Below are 23,067 nucleotides of genomic sequence, written 5' to 3'. Positions count from 1 at the left end.
TTCCCTGAAATACCTCCTAGGTCTGGGTAGCTATGAAGGAAAGAGGTAGTGAAATGTCCCAACAATGATCGAAGGAAAAGTTTAAAAGTGTCATTGAGAGGCCCAAAGATCTCTGTCATGACCTACAGTCTGCTTTATAATTCCATAATGGGTCTTCAAATTGAGAATGAACTTGAGTGATCAATTCCAGCATAACAACCTTATTTAAGCTTCTCTTCACTCAGCTTTTAACCAGATTGTGTGAGACTCTTTAAAGAACAATTTTTAAACTGCATAGAAGATATTAAGCCATCTAAAGTTGTGAGAACTAGGATATCTCTGCAATATTGTATTTCTGACTGAAATAAGCCTCCTTAAAATATGTGGTATTCTAGCAAAGGCTAATATCAACCCCCTGGCACTGCTCAAGAGCTAATTGATCCTGAGTCCAACTCCAGCCTCACAGCATGGAGTTCCCTATGCACTCTCGGCAATTCTTTGATGTATAAGCATGAAGTTACTAAAAGAAAGCCAGGACATCTTAGCGCTGTCCTGGCTGGCTATAGATCTGCATTGAGGACCTAGCATGGTTAGCTCAGTCCCCGGTGATATAAGTCAAGTATGTCTAAATACTCTGACCTGGAGTAAAAGAAAATAAACTTACATATTTAGATTCTTAAGAAAGAAATCCCTACAATGTTTGCAAAAACAGTAAATGGAAGAGTATAAGATCTGAAGTCACTCCTGGAGTCAGTCCTTACTCTGATTTGTAAACTGTGCGACCTTAGGCAATCGTGTAACATTTCAGCACATCAGTCTGCCATGATATAAAGTTGTGCTAATAACAATACTCTCCTTCATAGAGGTACTTGATGATTAAATCAGACAATGTATGTAAAGTACTTATGCCAGAGTCTGGCACATAATAATTTCTTAATAAATATTTGCATGTATTTGTGTGAGCATGAGTATTGTATCATTTGTAATACTTGGTGATGCTTTAAAGTATGAGATTGAAGAGTCTAAAGATCAACAGCTCTTCAGAGGAGTCTTTTGTCCTCCATCTCAAATAAAGTCCTCTCTGCACCATTGGGAGATAAATCCGATAGAGTAGCCATGCAATCTGGACTATGATTGGCCCCTATCTGAAAACAGCTTCTATTCTACAGCTCTCATCAGCAGATTCTTACAGCCTTCCTGGGAGATGTCTTAAAATGTGGTTGCAGTTCACCCAGAATATTTCAAATTGACTGAAATTGCATTGAAAGTGGTGCTTCTAGGCCGGGCACAATGGCTCATGCCTATAATTCCAGCACTTTGGGAGACCAAGGTGGGTGGATCACCTGAGGTCAGAAGTTCGAGACCAGCCTGGCCAACATGGTAAAACCCCATCTCTACCAAAAATATAAAAGTTAGCTGGGCATGGTGGCAGGCACTTGTAATCCCAGATACTCAGGAGGCTGAGGGAGGAGAAACACTTGAACCCAGGAGGCAGAGATTGCAGTGAGCTGAGATCGTGCCATTGCACTCCAGCGTGGGCACCAGAGCAAGACTCTGTCTCAAAACAAAACAAAACAAAACAAAAGAAAATGGTACTTCTATAAACATGTGAAACTTGCATTTTATATGAATATTTGCATACATGTATACATATTTGCACAATAAAATTTAATCTCTATGAAGAAAAGAATGTTTTGCCTGTCTTGTCTAACATTACATAACCTTGCACCCAGAAAGAAAAGTGTCTAGTATACAATGGACATTCAATAAATATTTATTAATTAAATGAAAACTCACTTATAGATGTTTTGTTCAACTAATATTTTGATACCTACTAAGCACCAAGTAGGTATATATTTCTGATAAGAAAGACTGATACAAGCCCTGAATGAAAATTATAGTTTAGAGGAAGAAAAGCATTAATTAGATAATCATATGGAGAATTTCAAAATTATAATATTTTCAGTAAAAGTAAGAAATATATGGCTCCATTAGAATAAAAAGTCTTCCATCTAGCAGGCAGTCAAATATTTATTCACTGCCTACGACGTGCCAGGCAGTGCTCTAGGCCCAGGAAACAGCAGTAAAGTAGACAAAGAGTGTTCCTGTGCTCAGTGAGTTCAACCTTCTTTGGGGATAGAAAAAAGAGTATGCATTCTCCTCCCCAAAACATATAAAATAAAGTCCTGATGAGTACATTGAAGAAGATACAACAAAGCAGTTGTTCTCAAACTGAACTTGTGTCATCATCACCTGAAGCACTAATTAAAGCAGAGATGGTTTTAATTCAGAGTTCTTGATTCAATAGGTCTAGGGTGGGGCCTGAGTATTTTCATTTTTAGCAAGTTCCCTAGTACTCCTAATAATACTGGTTTAGGGCTACAAAAGTCACAGCAATAATGATCAAAGCAGGATATTTATCATATGTACAGCCTCATGCATTAATCATTTCTTTGTGGTAAGAACATCAATAAAAATCATATAAAAGAAATAACATAATATCAAAATAATTTAATGACTCAGCTATAATCTTGACTATATTATTCATAAATTTCGATGAAATAAAATAATTGGAAACAAAAAATAAGAGCAATAGAGTAATATGGTGGCAGGTCATGGGTGGAGGCAGGTCATGGGTGGCAGGTCATGACCTCTCTGAGCAGGTAATATTTCACTTGAGGCCTGGATAGCAAAAGGAGTTAACCATCAAAGCTCTGAGGGGAGAACATTTCATGCTGAGGAAACAATGATTGCAAAGGCCTTGATGTGAGAGTGAATTTTTCATTAGTTCATTTGTATTTCCTAGAGAAATCCAGCAGTGGATGCAGGGCAGACTGGAAGAAGATCAAGATGGAGAGCAAAGCAAGGGCCAGGCCATGCAAAACCTTACCAGCCATGTTGAAGATTTTGATCTTTATTCTAAAAGTACTGGGAAGCCAGTGACAGGTATTAAGTAGAGATAAGGTGGGATTGAATTTATATTTTGAAAAGAGTTCTCAGGCTAGAGAATGGAGAAGGACTGGAGATGGAGAACGGGTCAGTGTGAAAAGGTAGAACAGTTAAGAGGCTAAAGTCTTAGTATAGGTGGGATAAGATAGTGAGTTAAATTAGCATGATGGTCCTGGAAGTAAAGAGAAGGATATCCAGTGATATTTAGGAGATAAATGTCAAAGTACTTGATTAAAAGTTGGACCTGGGTAAGGGGTGGATAAGGAATAAGGTAATGTTATGTGTAATTTCCATATTTCTGGATTCCATAACCTAAAGGATGGTGGTACCATTCACTGAAACAGGAGAGGTTAGATTAGAAGAAGACTTAAAATTTTGTCGAATTTTTTGAAGGGAGAATTATTGTTTGTATATGTGACTTTGCTTTAGTTTTGCTTTTTTGTCTGTTTGGTTGTTTGTGTTTGTTTTGAGGAGATAAGGGATGAGAAGATGGGCTCTCGTGACTTTACTCTGGGATATTTTTAATTAGAGGTGACCTTGCTAAGACATGCAAGTATGGAAGCCAAGTAAAAAGTTAGTTACTTCTTACTTGTAACTTGAGTTACAAGTAGCTCAGTAGAAAAAGGTCTAAATTGGAGATAAAAATGCATTTAATCCTTTTATTTTTCAGTTGGTCACTGAGTCCACAAGATTGAATGAGATCATTTAGAGAAAGTAGGAAGAAGACCTCAGATTGAACATGGAGAAACAATAACATTTACTGGAGAGAAAGAAAAGAATAAACTGTCAAAGGAGATATAGAACAAAAACGAAAACCAAATAATTTTTGCACAATGGAAGGCAAGAGAAGACAGTGTTTTAACAAACAGGGAGTGATCAATTTGTATTCCTACTGAGAAACCAAGTAAGATCAACACTGAAAAATGTACATCAAGTGATTTATATGAATATGTTTTATACACAAAAAGAAAGCAAATACTTATTTTAAACTCAAATTAACAAATCACATAACACAAAAAATTTTTAAAAGCAACAAATAGTCTTTCTAAATCCTAGATTGCAATCTACTTTTTGTCACCCGCATAGTACCTACGGGGTCCCCCACAGAGTAACTATTCAATAAATACACACTGCCTTGAATTAAAAGTGTACAACAGCTTAAGTCTTAACCAACCTACGACTGCTCTTCTATCCTTCACTATGCCTATACATTCTACGTTGATGAGCAAAATCACAGCATTTAATTGCTACATTTTTGTTCATTTTGGTATTTTACAAAATTCAACCATGCTTTATTTAACTCTTTTAAAAACCATCTATGTCTCTCTGCTTCCTCTTTCTTCTCGTCATTTCCTCCTCTTTCTGTTTTTCTCCTTCTAGTCTTTTATTCTAATCATTCTCTGCCTTATGGAGCAACCTCACCACATTGATTCTATTTCCTCACCACATTGATTCTAGGAGCACTGATAGTTCTCCATCTATCCCGTTTGATTCCAGTTGCTCCACTCAGACCATCACTAAGGAAATTACTCCTCATTCATTATGATTTATCATATTGATATAGTTTTAAGTTCAGGTTATTTAAAAATCATATATGCTAAATCAATATATGACATAAACTGGTAACAATTTTCTCCACAGCCCCCAGAGGACACTAGTGTATCCCCATGTCTATGAGGAGCCCATTCTTCAGATGTTGAAGTGGCCTCTGCACACTTCTCTCCACTGCTTCTTTGCATGGCATTTGAAACCCACACTCTCTCTCCTGTCCCGCCCACCCCTTTATTACTTTCTTAGTGTATTATGTATCAAATTAGTCATTTTTGTTGGCATGTATATATCTTCTTTTGAGACATGTCTTTTCATGTTATTTGCCCAGTTTTAATCAAGTTGTTTTTTGTTTGTTGATTTGTGTAAGTTTCTTATAGATTCTGGATATTAGACCTTTGTTGGATTCATAGTTTGAGAATATTTCCTTCTATACTATAGGTTGTTTACTCTGTTGACAGTTTCTCTTGCTGTGCAGAAGTGCTTTGGTTTAATTGGGTCCCACTTAATCAATTTTTGTTCTGTTGCAATCGCTTTTGAGGACTTAGCCATAAATTATTTGCCGAGGCCAAAATTGAGAAGGGTATTTTTTAGGTCTTCTCCCAGGATTTTTATGTTTTGAAGACTTATATTTAAGTCTTTAATCCGTCTTGAGTTAATTTTTGTATACAATCATGGGTAGGGGTCCGGATTCATTCTTCTCCATATGAATAGCCAGTTATCCCAGCACTGTCTTTTCCCCATTGCTTATTCTAGTTGAGTCTGTCAAAAATTAAGTGGTGATAGGCATACCGCTTTATTTCTGGGATCTCTATTCTGTTTCATTGGTTATGTGTCTGCTTTTGTACGAGTACACTGGTGTTTTTGTTATTATAGCCTTGTAGTACAGTTTGAAGTTGGGTTATATGATGCCTCCAGCTTTGTTCTTTCTGCTTAGGATTGTTTTGGCTATGGGGCTCTCTTTTGGTTCCATGTTAAATTTAGAATTGTTTGTCTAACTCTGTGAAAAATGATGGTCATTTGATAGGAATAGCATTGAATCTATAAGTTGCTTTGGGCAGTATGAACATTTTGACAACATTGATTCTTCCAATCCAAAAGCATGGGATGTTTTTCCATTTCTTTTTGCTGTCTCTGATATCTTTCAGCAGTGTTTTATAGTTGTTATACGTGTCTTTCACCTCCTTGCCTAAATGTATTCCTAGGGACTTTTGTGTGTGTGTGTGTGGCTATTGTAAATGGGATTGCGTTCCTGATTTGGCTATCACTTGGATTGTATTGGTGTATAGAAATGCTACTCATTTTTGTACATTGATTTTTGTATCTTGAAACTTTACTGAAGTTGTTTATCAGTTCTAGGAGCCTTTTTGGCAGAGTCTTTAGAATTTTCTGGGTATACAATCATATCATCGGTAAAGAAAGATGGCTTGACTTCTTCTTTTCACATTTGGATTTCTTTTCATTCTTCCTCTTCCCTGATTGTTCTCACTAGGATTTCCATTACACTGTTTAATAGTCGTGGTGAGAGTGGGCATTGTTGTCTTCTTCCAGTTTTCAAAGGGAATTGTTCCCGCTTTTGCCCATTCAATAAGATTTTGGCTATGGGTTTGTCATAGATGGCTCTAATTATTTTGAGGTATGTTCCTTCAATGCCTACTTTATTGAGAGTTTTTATCAAAAGGGATGTTGGATTTTATTGAAAACCTTCCCTGCATTTTTTAGATGATCATATGGTTTAGATTTTTAATTCTATTTATGTGGGGAATCACATTTACTGATTTGCATGTTTGGAATTCATCTCACATCCATGGAATGAAACCTATTTTATCATGATGAATTAACTTTTTGATATACTGCTGGATTTGGTTTACTAGTACTTTGTTCAGGATTTTTGCATCTATTTTCATCTGGGATATTGGCATGAATTTTCTCCTTTTCTTGTGTCTCTGCCAGATTTTGGTATCAAGATGATACTGGATTTATAGAATGAGTTGGGGAGGAGATTCTTATCCTCAATTTCTGGGAATATTTTCAGTAGGATTGGTAACAGTTCTTCTTTTTACATCTGGTAGAATTTGGCTGTGAAACCATCTGGTCTAGAGCTCCTTATGATTGGTAGTTTTCCTTTATTACTGATTCAATTTCAAAACTCATTATTGGTCTTTTCATGTTTTCACTTTCCTCCTAGTTCAATCTTGAGAGGATATTTGTTTCCAGGAATTTATCCTTTTCCTCTAGATTTTCCAATTTGTATGCATAGAAATAGTCATAATAGTCTTTGAGTTTCTTTTTATTTCTGGGAGATCAGTTGTAATGTCATCTCTGATTGTGCTTATTTGGATATTATATCTTTTTTTCTTTGTTAATCTAGCTAGTAGTCTATCAATTTTGTTTACTCTTTAAATGAAACAGCTGTTGGTTTCGTTATCTTCTGTACAGAATTTTGCAACTTAATTACGTGCTGTTCTTCTCTGACTTTAGTTGTTTCTTTTCTTCTGCTAGTTTGGGGGTTGATTTGTTCTTTGGTTTCTAGTTCTACTAGGTATGATGTTAGATTGTTAATTTGAGACCTTTGTAACATATTGATGTTTGTGTTTATCACTATAAACTTTCCTTCTAACCCTGCTTTAGCTGCATCTCAAAGATTTTGGTATATTGTGTCTCATTTTCATTAATTTCAAAGATTTTTTGTTTGTGCCAGAATTTCATTGTTTATGCAAGAGTCATTTAGGAGTAAGTTGTTTCATTTCCATGTACTTGTATAATTTTGACAGACCTTCTTGGTATTGATTTCTGTGTTTTTTCCACTGTGGTATAAGAGAATGCTTGATATTTTTTGATTTTTTAAAATTGAGACTTGCTTTATGACTTAGCATGTAGTTGATCTTAGCATACGCTCTGTGCGCAGATGAGAAGAATATATACTCCATGGTGGTTAGGTGAAGTATTCTTAGGCATCTATTAGGTCCAATTGATCACGTGTTTAGTTTAAATCCAAAATTTATTTGTTAGCTTTCTGCCTTGATGACCTGTCTCACACTGTTAGGAGGGTGTTGAAGACTATTATTGTCCCACTGTCTCCTTTCATAGGTCAATAAAAACTTGTTACACGAATCTAAAAGCTCCACTCATGGGGGTGTATGTATTTAGGTTAGTTGTGTCTTCTTGTTAAATTGAACTCTTTCTCATTATATAATTTCTTGGTCTTGATTGTTGGTTTAAAGTCTCTTTTATCTTACGTAAGAAAAACAACTTCTTAATGGGTACAGCACACCAACATGGCACATGTATACATATGTAACAAACTTGCAGGTTGTGCACATGTACCCTAGAACTTAAAATATAACACACACAAAAAAAAGAATAACAACTTCTGATCTTTTTTCTTTTCCATTTGCATGATAGGTATTTCTCCATCACTTTACTTTGAGCCTGTGGGTGTTGTTACATGTGCTATGAGTCTCTTGAAGACAGCACCTGTGTCTTGTCTTTATATCCATCTTGCCAGTCTATGCTCTTCAGTAAGGTATTTAGACCATTAACATTCAATGATAGTATTGATATGTGAGATTTTGATCCTGTTATCACATTAGCTGGTTGTTTTGTAGACTTGATTGTTTAGTTGTTTTATAGTGTTTGTGGGCTTAACTCTGTTTTTGTAGTAGCAGATATCCTTCTCTCATTTCCATGTTTAAGCACCCCCTTAAAGCCCCCTTGTAAGGCTGGTTTAGTGGTAATAAATTTCCTATCATTTGCTTGTCTGAAAAGAATTTTATTTCTCCTATGCTTATGAAGCCAAGTTTGACGGTATGTGAAATTCTTGGTTGGAATATTTTTTCTTTAAATATGCTAAAAATAGGTCCCCAATCTCTTCTGGCTTATAAGGATTTTGCTGAGAGGTCTGCTGCTAGGGTGATAGGGATCCCTTTCTAAGTTATCTGATCCTTCTCTCCAGCTACCATTAAGATTTTTTTTTCTTTCACATTGACCTTGGTGAATCTGATGACTATGTGACTTTTGAATGGTCATCTGGTGTAGTATCATGTAAGGGTTATCTGTATTTCTTGAACTTGCATGCCAACCCCTCTAGCAAGATTAGGGAAATTTCCATGGACTATGTCCTCAAATATATTTTCCAGGTTGCTTACTCTATCTTTCTTTCTCTCTCAAGAATGCCAATGAGTCATAGGTTTGGTCTCTACATAATCCTTTATTTCATGGATGTTTTGTTCATTTTTTAATCTTCTTTCTCTATTTTTGTCTGAGTTGAAGAACCAGTGTTCAAGCTCTGAGATTCTTTTCTCAGCTTGGTCTATTTTGCTGTTAATGCTTCTGATTGTATTATGAAAATTGTATGGTGAATTGTTCAATTCCAGAAGTTCCGTTTAGTTCTTCCCTAAAGTGGTTATTTTGTCTTTTAATTCTTGGATGCTTTTGTTGGAGTCTTTAGATTCTTGGATTGGGTTTCGACTTTCTCCTGAATCTTGATGGGCTTCCTTGCTATCCAAATTCTGAATTCTATGTCTGTCGTTTCAGTCATTTCAATCCGGTTAAGAACCATTGTTGGAGAACTGGTACGCTTGTTTGGAGGTAAGGGAACACTCTGAGTTTTTGAATTGCCAGAGTTCTTGCACTGATTCTTTTACATCAGAGGGGGAGATTATTGATAGTTGGGTAGTTGGCGTAAATGAATGGAGTAGGAGTCCAAGGAGATTAGTTGAAGCAATGAAAAGAATTAGAGAGATCAATATAAGGGATCAGGTTTGGCCTTTGATATTACGAATGATTATTATTTGCTTTAGTACAAGTTAGATTAGTCACTGTTGAATGGATTGGTGTTTCGTTGTATTCTGGGAATTGCTATCAGTTGGATGCAGCTTTTGGGTTTTATATTCTTTATTTCCTATGGATTTAACTGTGGTGTAAGTTGAGTGTAGTCAATTGACTTCCTTCTGGATACTTTCAGAGGGCCATACCTCTGTACAGAATCTTCCTTTGTAACTAGATTCTTGCACTGGATTTCCTCAGCAATGCATACTGACTGAATATATTTGGTGTTGTGTAATTTGGTCTGCAACCCAGTAGATGACACTTAAAAGTACTGGCTGGCAGATAGGCTGTTACTTAGCTGGGTAGCTCTTTTGTATTTCAAAGTATTTCCAGCAGTGTTCTATGGTGTAGGAAGGGGAGAGAGATAACCCCCTCACCAAATACACTCCCAGGCCTTAGGGTAGCCCCCTTGATCACTGACGCTGTGCCTGCATTTCCATTGTTAAGTGTTCTAGGCCATGGGTTTTGCTTGGACAGAGGTCATGGCTGACAGACAGTACACACCCTTCCTGGACTAACCTTGCAGAAGGAAGCACAAGTCACTCCCATGCCAACCAATGAACCTGATGATCTCATCCTTCTCAGTGTTTTAAGGGTGGGGGCTTCTCCCCTACTTAAGCATGGGCCAGGGGTCTCAGCTGGGCACTCCCAGGCTGTGCACTGCAACTGTGGGGCACAGGAACCTGGCCTGTGGCTCCAGCCTATGGTCTTTTGGGGTCAGGCACTGGCTGTGCTGGGGGATCCAAAATGCTCCCAGGCCACCAGAGTAGCACTCAGGCTGGGCAGCAGAGGTTGTACTATGCATATGCTCCTGTAGTAGCAGCCAGGCAGAGACCTTGCCGGGAGATTGGCAGGCAAGGGAGCCTGCAGAACAGACGGACTTCAATCCCATGAGAAAAATGGCCCTGCTCTCTGTTAGCCCAGTGGTCAGCTGGGATTAGAGCTACTCAGAGGAAGATGGGGAACCTAGGGGAATGATGCGTATGGCCGTGTTCCACTGCAGCTGCCCCACACGCAAAACCCCCTGGGTTTCACACAGGGTGGAGCTCTGTCTTTCCCTAATCTCTAGACAGATCCCCCTGCCAATTCAAATGCCTATGAGGGTCGTTGGATCTCTTATAGCTAGAATCCCAGAGGTCCACAGCGAGAGTGGGTTGTCCTGCCATCACTTCACACACCCCTTCCCTAGAAGCAGTTCAGGGCCAGTAACTAGTTCTGGCACTCAGCAACCCCATGCAGGGCTCCAGGCTTCCTCTTTCTTCAGCTTTGGCATCTGCGTCACCTCTTATCAACTCATGGTATTTTCTGTCTGAAGATCTGTTTGAAATATGTTGGTTTCCTTGACATTTTTGTGTCTCTCAGTGGTGTTGCTTCCTGGGTGCTTCTAGTAAGCCATCCTGTCTCCCTCTTGAGAAGTTTCTTTTTAAATTGTAACACAGACATAATCAGTTTCCTGCTCTGTGAATGAGAATATCCAGTGAACATTTTATCATAAACAGTAAGAGTCAATGCCCAAAACACATCTATCTCTTAAGAGAAAAGTCATAGACAAATCACTGGACAAATACAAAATTTTAAAGGTAATAATTTTACAATATAATTTTTGTTCATTTATCCTTTAGTCCAAAATCCAAACTGGTTTCTTTTTTTCAGTTCATTATTTCCAGTCAACTTAAAGGCAAATATCTCAGCATCAACTTTGGAATTAAACAGAGCCTTTCTTCAAATGATGTTCTGGGTGTATGATTTTTAAATTCTAATCTATGCCCCCACTTCTCTTGTACTTGCATGAATCCTTTCCCCAAGAAAATCAACAGATAGTAAAAGTGTATGACTACAGTTCTGAAGAGCCTAGTCTTTGAAACAGTTTACACTTGTTTCATCTCTGTTAGAGGGGAGTGATTATTAATATTTTGTGTAAACTTGACTGGCCTAAAGGATGCCCAGAGAGCTGATAAAACATTATTTCTCAGTATGTTTGCAAGAATGTTTGCGAAAACATTAGCATTTGAATTAGTAGACTGAATGTAGAAGATATTCCATCACCAAAGTGAATGGGCATCATCCAATCCACTGAGGGCCTGAAAAAGCCAGAAAGATGTAAGAAGAGCAATTTTTCTTCCTGAACTAGGACAGATATTTTCTTCAGCCCTTGGATATCAGAGCTTCTGGTTCTCAGGCCTTTTGGGATTAGAATGCTATGGTTTGTGTTCTCCTAAAATTCATAGGTTGAAATCCTAACCCCCAAGATAATGATATTAGGAGGAGGAGGCCTTTGGGAAGTGATTAGGTCATAAAGATGGAACCCTCATAAGTACAATTCATGCCCTTATAAAACATGCCTGAGAGATCTATCTCAAACTTCCACTGCATGAGGATACACTAAAATATCCCGTCTGTAAACTATAGAGCTGCCTTCATGAGATACCAAATCTGCCAGCACCTTGATCTTAGACTTCCTAGCCTCCATAATGAGTATTACCACCTAAGTTCCTCTTGTTAGGTCAGCAGTGGCATTAGATTCCCACAGGAGTAAGAGCCTTATTGAGAACTGTGCATGCAAGGGATCTAGGTTGCACACTCCTTATGAAAATTTAATGCCTGATGATCTGAAGTGGAAGAGTTTCATCCCAAAACCATCCCCCAGTGATCCCCACCCTCCTTGCATGGGAAAATTGTCTTCCAGGAAACCAGTCCCTGGTGCCAAAAAGGTTAGGGACTGCTGGTTTAAAAGTTAACCAATTTATAGAATTCTGTTAAAGCAGCCTGAACAGACTAAGACAAGGTGTAAAGAGGTAGGCTGGGAGCTCTGCCACCTGCCCAGTGCCATGTGTTGAGGTCAAAGCTCCAGGATAAGCCCTTGCCTCCGAAGCTCTTTGTCACCCCTGGATTATGGGCCATAGTTAATGGCATCTCTTATCCTTATATCACACATGGCTAGAAGCAAGGACTTAACAGCAATTAGTGTTTTGCATAAAGACATAGTCCAGAAAAATTACAGTGTCCTGAACAAAAATTAGTAGATTCCCACCAAAAGAGAAACAGGCAGTGGCTCACTGCTAGGCCCAGCTTCCCAGGCCTACTCTTGGTGTTCTTTTGACAGTTCATCCCACTCACCAGAGCTTCTAAAGGGTAAGAAAAGGACATACAGTTACTGCCTGTTGACCTCAAATTATCACAGTTAGACTGAACAGATTTTAAAAAATAGCATCCAGTTTAATGCAATCCAGTGTGAAGTGGGAGAAAGAACATGGACTTCAGAGTCACATGGACCTAGTTCCAAATCCTAGCTCTGCTACTTTCTATTGCCTTTAATATTAGGTACACCATTGAGCTTCATAAGTCTGTTTCCAACATATAAAATTGGATCTAAAGGAAAAATATAGAGAGAGATTTTCTAAGATATGTTATGGGCACACACTCAATGTTAGCAGCCTAAACCCATAGCCAAGCTCTCTTATAATCTTAGCACAACTCTGTGTCCGTCTGTATACATGAGTGTTTTCTTACACATCCAAACATATCAACCACATGTGATATCAACCACTTGATCTTAAGCCCTACAGATCCCAAATCATCAAAGTATCTTCATCATAAGCACAAGCCCACAGATATGGAGCAGTAAAGTTCATATTCTCTTCATATAGTACAAACATACTTCATTAATATAGCAGGCCCATAAAGATAACAGCAACTGGGCAATATATGCTTTACTTGTAGGCCATTGAAAGATCTCTTAAAATGAATAGTATTTTCTACCAAACACCAAAGATAGAAACAAAACTCATCAGGCTGAGTTGAGCCCATACCTTGAATTGTTCCTCTGTGTTCTTCGTTATCAGTGGAGATCCTGGTAAGTTGAGAGATTATGGTCAGGAGGTATTTCATGTGGGAAACCCCTGGGCTACTGGGTCACAGCAGTAACTCAGCGATCTCAGCTACTGGAGAGTCTAGTGGCAATGGCAAGAGTGATGCTACCCACCTGGGGCCACTGAGTTGGTGGCCTAATATTATTCATATATGTGAATGGTGCCCTAGCCCAGCTCTTTGAACATGAACCATTGTGGGGTGTGTTTGTGTATTTGCAGGTTGACTGTTCTTGTGGGGTTAGGTTGCTTGGCTGCCAGTAGCCTCACTGATATCTCTCTGAAACATTCAAATCATATATCAAATAATCATATTGCTCTTACAGGTTAAAATGGAGGCAATACAGTTCCAGACACAGATCAATATAATTTTACAAAGTTTGTGCTGGGGTGCAAAGGATGACAGAGATTGCCACATGAAATCTGAACAGGTTGTGTTTACTATTAGTGCATGCCATATTGCTCTTGTATATCACTCGGAAGCAAGTGTGGCCAGCAGGTAATCCTTCACATTCCCATGAAGCAAGCCAGCCAATGGAGACGTTCAGGCACCTCACACCCCAGAAGCTTGTGTTAGAGTCAGCTCTGCCCTTGTACCAGATGTGTCTTTTTGGTCTAGGATGGCACCACTGAAGGCACTGATTCCTGTCCTGGTGTCTTCCTTTCAAGCCTGTAATTGGTCAGGTTATACCCTGATGAGGTGCTGTTTCTGACAGCCCTTTTCTACCTTCAGTCTGACCCTATGCCAGAATTCTGCCTCACATTTCTCTGTAACAGACAATGATTCTGGTTGTTTGGCCCTGGCCTGATGGTAAGATGGTTTGACCCTCCTAGGAATATGATGCAAATAAATAAACATTTCTTAATATGTGATCCACGGAGTATTTTACGTGTGTGTGTGTGTGTGTGTGTGTGTGTCTGTGTAAATCTCCAAGATGGAGATGCTGGCCAGAACTAAAATGTGAAATCAGTCTGCCTTGCCAAAGTTGTCAAGTTTCCCCACAATACTCAATAGCCCTTCCTAAAAAAGCAAGTACCTCAGTAGCTGGGAGAGGGAGAGAGAGAGGTGGAGAAAAACAAAAGGCAGGGAGAGAAAAGGAAGGAGATGAGAAGTTCCGTGAGGTTTCTTCAAAAGCTTAACTAAAAAGTCCTAATGGAAGCAAAAAAAAGTATTTTTACTTAAGCTTCTATTTAATTTTACCTCTATTTTCTTTCTATTCATTCTAACAGTATGTTGTTACTTTCAAGAAAGTTACTTTGAAGACTTCTCATTTCTGTTTGTAAAAATCCATTTCTGGGTACAAGTTAAACACAGAAATCCTGACCTAAGCTTGGGCACCAAGTGTGGATAGAGATCCCAGCCTGGGCTCTTTTATGAGGTCTAGGAGGGCCATTTTTACAACCATCTATGTCATATTAATGCCTCTGTCTTACAAAAGTCCCATGAGAAGAGAAACGGCTGAGAAAGGAATAAAATTTGGTGGATGTTGACGTAATGGGCAGCCAGGGAATTTGGTGCTTCATCCATCTTTGCCAGATTTAGGACAATGCTGTAACAAAAAAAAATGGCTAGGAGCAGACAGCAGAGCTCATTGTGCCTTCTCAGACAGACATCACTAAATCTGCAAGCAACAAATGTGAGAGCAGTCTCTTACGCCTACATGGAAATCTACAGTGCACAAAAAGCATCATATATAAACACATACATATAAAAATGTATATACAATGAACACACATGTTTATTATGTAAACATATACATTACATAAACATTACATACAAATATATAAATGTTTATTATATAGATTTACGCTTTATGTTTATATAGACCTGTGTGTGTGTCCTCTTCACTTAATCTTCACAAAAAACAATAAAACTCTGGAAAGTAGTGATTCTTATTCCTCATAAGAAAGGAAGGTATCAAAGAAGTAAAGTAATTTCTCCAGTGCCAGGGAGATAGTAAGGGGAAGGGCTGGGACAAGAACTTGTCTTCTCTGATGTCAAGCCTGATGCACTTTGCATTGTAAAAGGAAACCTGGGGCATTTAAAGAGGTTCAGCGATTTATCCAGGGATACATGGCTAGTTGAGAGTCAAACTCATACAAAACAGATTGCTCTGAGGTGATGAAACTATTTTAGGAGGAAAGAATGTAACGATTGGTATGGTTTGGTTGATATTCCCCCACTCCATGCCACAGACATCCTTTTGAAAACAGAAAGGAACACAAGCCTTAGAAGTCATTGGCAGAAGGAAAAGAAGAGAAAGTACCATTGCTCACTCATCTCCCCCGAACACATCCCTAGGAAAGTTTCTCTTGGTATTTATTTATTTATTTATTTATTTATTTATTTATTTATTTGAGACAGAGTCTCACTCTGTTGTCCAGGCTGGAGTGCAGTAGTGCAATCTTGGCTCACTGCAACCTCCGCCTCCCAGGTTCAAGCAATTCTCGTGCCTCAGCCTCCCAAGTAGCTAGCACTACAGGTGTACGCCACCACATATGACTAATTTTTGTATTTTTAGTAGAGACGGTGTTTCACCACATTGGTCAGGTTGTTCTAGAACTGTTGACCTCAGGTGATCCACCCAGCTCGGCCTTCCAAAGTACTGGAATTACAGCCGTGAGCCACTGCACCCAGCCCCTCCTGGTACTTTTAACATTTCAAAGATGAGGGGATGAGGGTGAATAAATACAGGACCAAAGGTACTAGGTGAAATTGAGCTTCCCCCATGAGAATCTCAAAGTTTTTCCTTCCTCACTAGTATACAAAAAGGGCAGGAGGCATCAGCTACTGCAGAGGCATGGAGTACGATAGTTGCCTCAGCCTAAACCCACGCTGGCAGTCACAGCAGTTGTAACATGCACACATACACAATTGAACTACTTGCTGATGGCTAGAAAGATGAGTTGTGTTTGTGTGTGTGTGTGTGTGTGTGTGTGTGTGTAAGGAGAGGTGAGCATGGAAGGCTTTCATTTAATCTATGGGCCTTAATAGATAGCCACATTCATAACTAATGTGCTATTTCTAGGATTGGACAAATTTAATTTTGTAGTTGCCAAGTTTCTTCCGTTTTTAGGAAAAGTTCTTGCAGCCCTATTTGGAGTTTCCAGATTTAAAGCTGAATCCAAGTTTTTACCCTATCTTTGCTATAAAAGGAGCATTAATCGTTCTGACAGCCTAGAAGAAAATGTATAAGCAGAAGACATCTATTTCCCCACTTTAATGGGAACAATGGTACCCACTGAAACTACTTGAGAGACCATCTGAATATCACTGAATCTTGGCCGTCAGGTGAGATGAGCCTACAGAAGTGTTTCAGAGTCCTATATCTTGAAGTTGGAAAACTTTCACTGGACAAAATTGCTAGTGGTAAAAAGTGCCATGAAGAACTTCTGTTTCTTGGATTTTCAATTTATTTGCTTATACAACCAAAATGATCATATCTTCCTAATAGGATTGTTGAGAGGACTAATTAAAATTATTTATGGTAAAAGCATTTTGCAGAGGCCCTTAAACATTATTTGTCCAATAAGCTGAACTATTGTCATTGTTATTAATATCATTATTATGTGACTTTTGTGAAGAAAAGATTGCAAAAGTTTAAATTCATAAGAAAAAAATGCCCCGTGAGTTTCCAATATGTAAAAAGTAAAAGAAATTGCTTATATAGAGGATATGTGAGGGAATGATTATAAACTGATTGTAGTAAACTCAAAACACGTGTTTTCTGTAATTCAACTCCCCTCACAGCAAAGAAGTTAATGTTTGCTCTAGACCAGTGAAAAGACTGGGGTTTGTTGTAGATGTTATGCTTGAAGGAAAAGGACCAAGCCCTCTGGAGAACACTTTTTGGTGTTCTCTCTGAGCAGAACAACTAAAAGGTCCTGCTCAGTGACTTTGGGAAATGTGACTACTAAAGACATGGTTTGAGAGTCACTGTGAGGACTTACCAGGCTCAGAAGTGATATCCCAGCAGGCTCTGTTCTGGGTTATAGTCCTGTGAAAACACAGCTGGAATAAGAGAAGTGTGGGCCTAAGGCGACTTCCCCAAAGTCACAACTAATAGGTCATGCAATCAGGAAGGAGTGTCAGGCACTCTGATTTGAGAACCTACTGAACAAAATTGCCACTTGGCTTTTGAGACATGCTTTATAGTTTTATCCTTTCTTTAAAAGGAAAAAAAAAAAAAAAGCTAGAAAGCAGAGTTCTAATGTCATCTTAGAAAAGATTAGGGAAAACTAGTAATTATCCTACTGCAAAGGTGGTGTGCCCTCATGATTCAGGAATTACTTTGTAGAATGATTTTGCAAATAAGTGCGTGTTGGGTGACTCTCTCAGCAGGCTATGTGAGAATCCCATCAGAAAGAGGCAGAGGACATGGCACCATTCTGAAGCTTGGTCTATCTAGTTCAAAGAGTTTCCCAAGAAAAGATGGCTCTATTAAGAGTTTCAAACTATAAACACAGGTTTGACCTAATCCCCAAATGTGAAGCTAGGTCACTCTGCCTAGCACTTTCAACAATAGCAGCAGGGCTAGCTGATAAAGAAATATTCCGTTGTTATTCATATTAATTTTATAAAATCATTTTGCCAAAGTGAAGGGAATTTTGTTCCTCAAAAAAAAAAAAAATTATAAAAAACACACCATCTTGGTAGCTTACTTGTGGTAGGAAGTAATTCTAGAATCATTATGCCTTCCCTGCAAGTTCCATTCTTCCTCCCCACAGAGGCAACATCATTGATTTTTTTTTTTTTTTTTTTTTAGCACAAAGTAGCTATGGAAAAATTTTCAGTGATTTCCTGTCTTATATTCTGATGCATCAGAGCAAAAGAATGTACAAAATTGTATTGATTAAGATCAAGCATGAAGTATGCAGCAAAACTTTATCACCATTTTCAAAACTGACAAAATCAAAACAGCTTGGTAAGTGAACTTAATTGAGTTCAGAAAACCTCAATACATTTCCCCTCCTTAAAGTAACTGAAATTTTTATTCTTCGCCTTTCATGCCAGGGAGGGCACATGTTTGACAAGGATAAAATCGGTCATCTTGTACATTCTCCCTTTGGAGAGCAGAAAGAAAACAGAAGTGTCAGAGCACAGTATGGTGGGAGCTGGGTGATTGTAACAACCCTTTGCATCCCCGTGCCACACCTGCGAACCAGGCTACAGTCTAGGGTGTCTCAAAATTATGGAGCATCAGGCAATGTGGATTGGACACACCTCTTTCCAGAGCCTGTGTAGGTATACCATACCAACATTTGGTGCATTTCTATGGCAAGGACAGCATCACCTCAAGGGAGTTACAATCCAGGGTGTGGCCTTTCCACACCACATATGTGAGTGCAAACTGCCCACTACTAGGAAACTCTTGAGGGTCTCCCAATTCTGGCCTCTTATCTCTGACACCTCCTAAGCTAAAGGATACCCTTGAGTACATTTATCTTCTTTCTGCCATATGCCAACAAGTTGTAGCTGCTGCTTTTCCTCTTTTTTTTTTTTTTTTTCTGGCAACTCTGCACTGGGCACCCATAAAAAGAACTTCATCTTCACCCACTGAAATTTTATCTCCTCAAAAACAGAGTAATTTCTCTTTATAAATATTAGCACTGCTTCCTGAAATATGATTACACTGGAAGAAGGAATCTCACATCACAACCCAAAGACCCTTGGGTTCTTCTGGACTCTCAAGAACATTTTTATGAACTAATGGGTTTCAGTTTGTATAACAGTATTTCATTCAGCACTTAAATTCACCTATTGCCTTCACAGCCTGCATCGCTTTACAGGCTAATATCACACTTTCATACTTTCATAGCCCTTTTTCTCCAATCACTCAATTATTTATTTAACCCTGATACAATCCTCAGGAGTCAAGGCTAGCATTGTCCTCATTTTCAAGGCAGAAAAATGGAGCAGTGAGTGTGTACATGGATAAGAGTATTATGTGTATGACAGGAGAGGAGAATACACTGTTCCTTTTCACAGAATCAATCCACAATATGGCACTAGAACACATACCCTTTCTGAATTAGTCATTTACTGTGTCTCTCTGATGATAAATATATAGATTCACTGACCAATTAGCTGTGAAGTTATGAAAAAAAAAGAGGTTTAAAAAAATTATCACATCTGGCCACAAACCTTAGAAACCAGAAATACATACAGTTCTACAAAGTATTTCTCTGTAGATAACTTTTTACTTCTAAACTTCTTCTATTCTCATTTTTTTAAAGAACATTGATGAGTAAAGAGCAAATTGCCAATAAATCATTGTAGGATTATATTGTTCCATCATTAATTCTCCTGTAGGTTAAGCTTAGTGGTATTTTTCTTTCCTTGTCTATGTTTGTTTTTGCTTTGAAATTATGAAACTTATTTTGCTTTGAAATTGCGGAAAGCAGAATGGAGTAGACGGTATCTTACATTTCAAAAAGTTACTTGGATTAGTAATTCAGTTAGACACCTTCCTCACCCTTCCTCTTATCCTCAAATCCAGACAAATTCTTTCATAGAAGATAATTGTATTCCCCTCCTACAATCACTTTGACTTATAAACTTGATTTGTTTTTAATGTCTTTTAAATATCTTAGATAATAGTTACCATACATGACATATAATTCAGCATAAGTTTTAATGTTACCTTTTCTTTGACCTTTGCTCTCATGATGGGCAGACATCAGGGCTAATTGTGTAGGATCAGTTGGGTTACGTACCATATATCACGGAAGCATCAAGGCTGTTCCCAAGGAACTGAAATGACACCAGATGACAAATGTCTTCCAAACAATCCAAACAGGGAATTTCTTTTTCAAACGTTACATCAAAAATTGATTAATTGGATTAGCAGGAAAAAAGTACTCTTAAAGGAAATCTCATTTCAATTTCATAAAGAGGGTCACCTCTATTTTCATTATTCCATATCTCTGTCACCTCTATTTTCATTAGGAAGAGCAGAACCGCAGGGAGAGACATGTTATAGAAGTGACTGTTTGAGAAGGAAGTAGGTGCTAGAAGATGGCTGGACCTAAGGGCAAAGCTGCATTTCATAAAAGACAGTGCTTACTTTTAATAAGGGAACAGAGATGGGATGAGAGAGGAGCAAATGGAAAGTTATAAAGTGCTGGCAATGCTCTAATCCTTGAGATGGGTGGTAGGTTCATGGATAAAAATATATATCATTGATTTGTTACACATATTTTTGTATTATCAAACATGAAATTTTGAATTATGTCAGCAGCATCACAACTCACAGAAATTAGAGCTTATTCTTCTATGAAAGTTTTCTACCACTTTTTATATATTCAGGTATATATTTATTTACTGAGACAAGTCTTGCTCTGTCACCCAGGCTGGAGTGCAGTGGTAAGATCTCGGCTCACTGCAACCTCTACCTCCTGGGTTCCAGCGATTCTCCTGTCTCAGCCTACCAGGTAGCTGAGATTACAGGCATTAGCCACCATGCCTGGCCCACTTTTTTTTTTTTTTTTTTTTTAGCTAGGATTATGCAGTGGGAAATTCTAGGGAGCAAATAATATAGGACAAGGTTAAAACTCCCTAGTCTCACTCTGATTTACTAACAAAAAGCATCTTTCTGGCTGGGCACTGTTGCTCACATTTATAATCTCAGCACTTTTGGGAAGCCAAGGCAGGAGGATCACCTGAGGCCAGGAGTTCAAGACCAGCCTGGCCAACATGGTGAAATCCCACGTCTACAAAAACACAAAATTTAGCCAGGCATGATAATGGGTGCCTGTAATCCCAGCTACTTGGGAGGCTGTGGCGGGAGAATTGCTGGGGCCCGGGAAGCGGAGGTTGCACTGAGCCGATATCATGCCATTGCATTCCAGTCTGGGTGAGAGAGCGAGACTCTGTCTCAAAACAAAACAAAATAAAAAAGCATATCTCCAAACCAGTAGGGTAGACATTTCATCTGCTTCACCAAGGCGCTCTTGTGTAGACTCTTACCCCTTCCATTCTGTTATTACTTCTACTAGCCTGCCACAACACTGACAATTTTATACGTTAGAAATTGATTTTTGGAATTAGGAAATTTTTTTCCCTCTGTGGCATATGAGAGCTTCTCATCTGTTGCATGAAAGTGTGTTGAGAACCATAGTTCTTAACACTTCCACCTGAATTCATCTAGCACAGGCTTTCTGGGCAACTATCTGAAGACAAGAGTTCTTGGGAATGAAACTTGAGACTGGTAAGCTGTTTGATCCCCCTGCAGGCAAGAGGGAAATGGAAAGTTTATAAATAAACCCCAAACTGAGGCACTATCCTGAAAGACAATCTTAAATTATGGAATGTAATAGAATTATTTAACTGTGAAGCCACTAAGAATTTTAGGATTTTAGGGGAGTGAGATATTCCCAAATAATGAAAACCCTAAAATTGATCCACAGGACAGCTGGCGATTCCTGGGCTCAAAAACAAATGAATCCAGGCATTTTGAGAGGAGCATGAAGATACTAGAAGCAGTCTTTTCTAGAGCAAAGTCTTTGGAGCTGATGCTAGAGACCATCATTGCACTGCCCAATACTTCTTCTTGGGCTAGGTGAGTCTTGGGAATAAAAGCTAGATTGAGGTACCCAAAAGCCAGGGTTGCAAATGTGACTGACCAAGGGTTAATTGTCAACTTCGAAGACAGAGCAAGAGAGATCTGTGTCACTATCCTAAACAGAGATCACTTTAGTGAGACCATCTGTATCAGTCAGGATCCCAGAAAGAGACAAATCCAATTCAGATGGCACAAGAGACCGTTAAAAAAACAAAAAACAAAAAAAGTTCTTAGAAACACAGGCACCACTAAAAAACAGAGTGTTGAGATAACCAGAGACTGCCAAAGCAAGAACAAGAAGCATAAATAGTGCTATGGAGGTTTATTGGAACTGGAATATCCCTGATAGGAATAGTAATAATGAAGGGATATAGCCACTGCTAGAAATTCAGCCCAAAGCAAGCACCCAACTTCAACCTCTCACTCCTCTTGCCTGTCCACTTCCAACAGGGGCTTAAAACCAAGGGAGGCTTGATGATGCAGACTTGGAAGATTGGCCTCCTGGGGCCCAGAAGAGGGTGAATTAGGCTACAGAATAGAACTTGGGTATGGAGGGCAAGAGGTCAAATGGAGTACAACGAGCACATCATCTAAAATATCAAATCATCAGGGATGAAAAATATTAAGTGGTCAGGGATGAATGGATAACAACAGATGACTCCAAAGCATTGGGTCAACAAATGATTAAATACAGGAGGGCTGGGTCTAGAGAGAGACCACAAGAAACCATGCACATCAGTGAGAAGGAAGAGACTGGGGAGGGTGGGTATTTGACTACTGACCAAACTACATAATATCAATCATAATATCAACATGCATATAGAGTCTTCACTCCAGCCTCACTGACTCTCCTCAAATTTCCTTCTCAAAAATTCTTAAAGGGGGCCTATATACATGCTTTTCCCTCTTTGTGAATAACCCAACCCTCTCATTCTTCTTTCATACTCAGTTAAATCCCTCAAGGAAACACTGACCTCCCCATCAAGGTCACCTTCATGTTGTCACATGCTCTTATAGAACCATATACTCTGCCTTCACAGCACTTTTCACATTCACAATTTTTATATTTAGTTGTGGGTTGTGTGATTTCTCAATTAATGTTTGTTTTCTTCCTGTGCGATGAACCAGATGATAATAGAAATTCTGTTTTTCTTATCATTGCATCCCCAGTGGGTAATATAGATAAGGAATTCAATAGGTATTTTATAAGCAAATAATTTGTATTAGAAAATAAATGTCCTTAACTCATAGCAGTTGGATGGCTTAGAAAAGGGCTGGCATCATAAATTAAGAAATAGTATCTAGCCTTTCTATATTGTGCAGCAAGAAAA

The sequence above is a fragment of the Piliocolobus tephrosceles genome, chromosome 15 (genome assembly GCF_002776525.5).
Source record: "Piliocolobus tephrosceles isolate RC106 chromosome 15, ASM277652v3, whole genome shotgun sequence".
In the NCBI taxonomy this organism is placed as follows: Eukaryota; Metazoa; Chordata; class Mammalia; order Primates; family Cercopithecidae; genus Piliocolobus; species Piliocolobus tephrosceles.
This window is presented reverse-complemented; position numbering follows the sequence as displayed.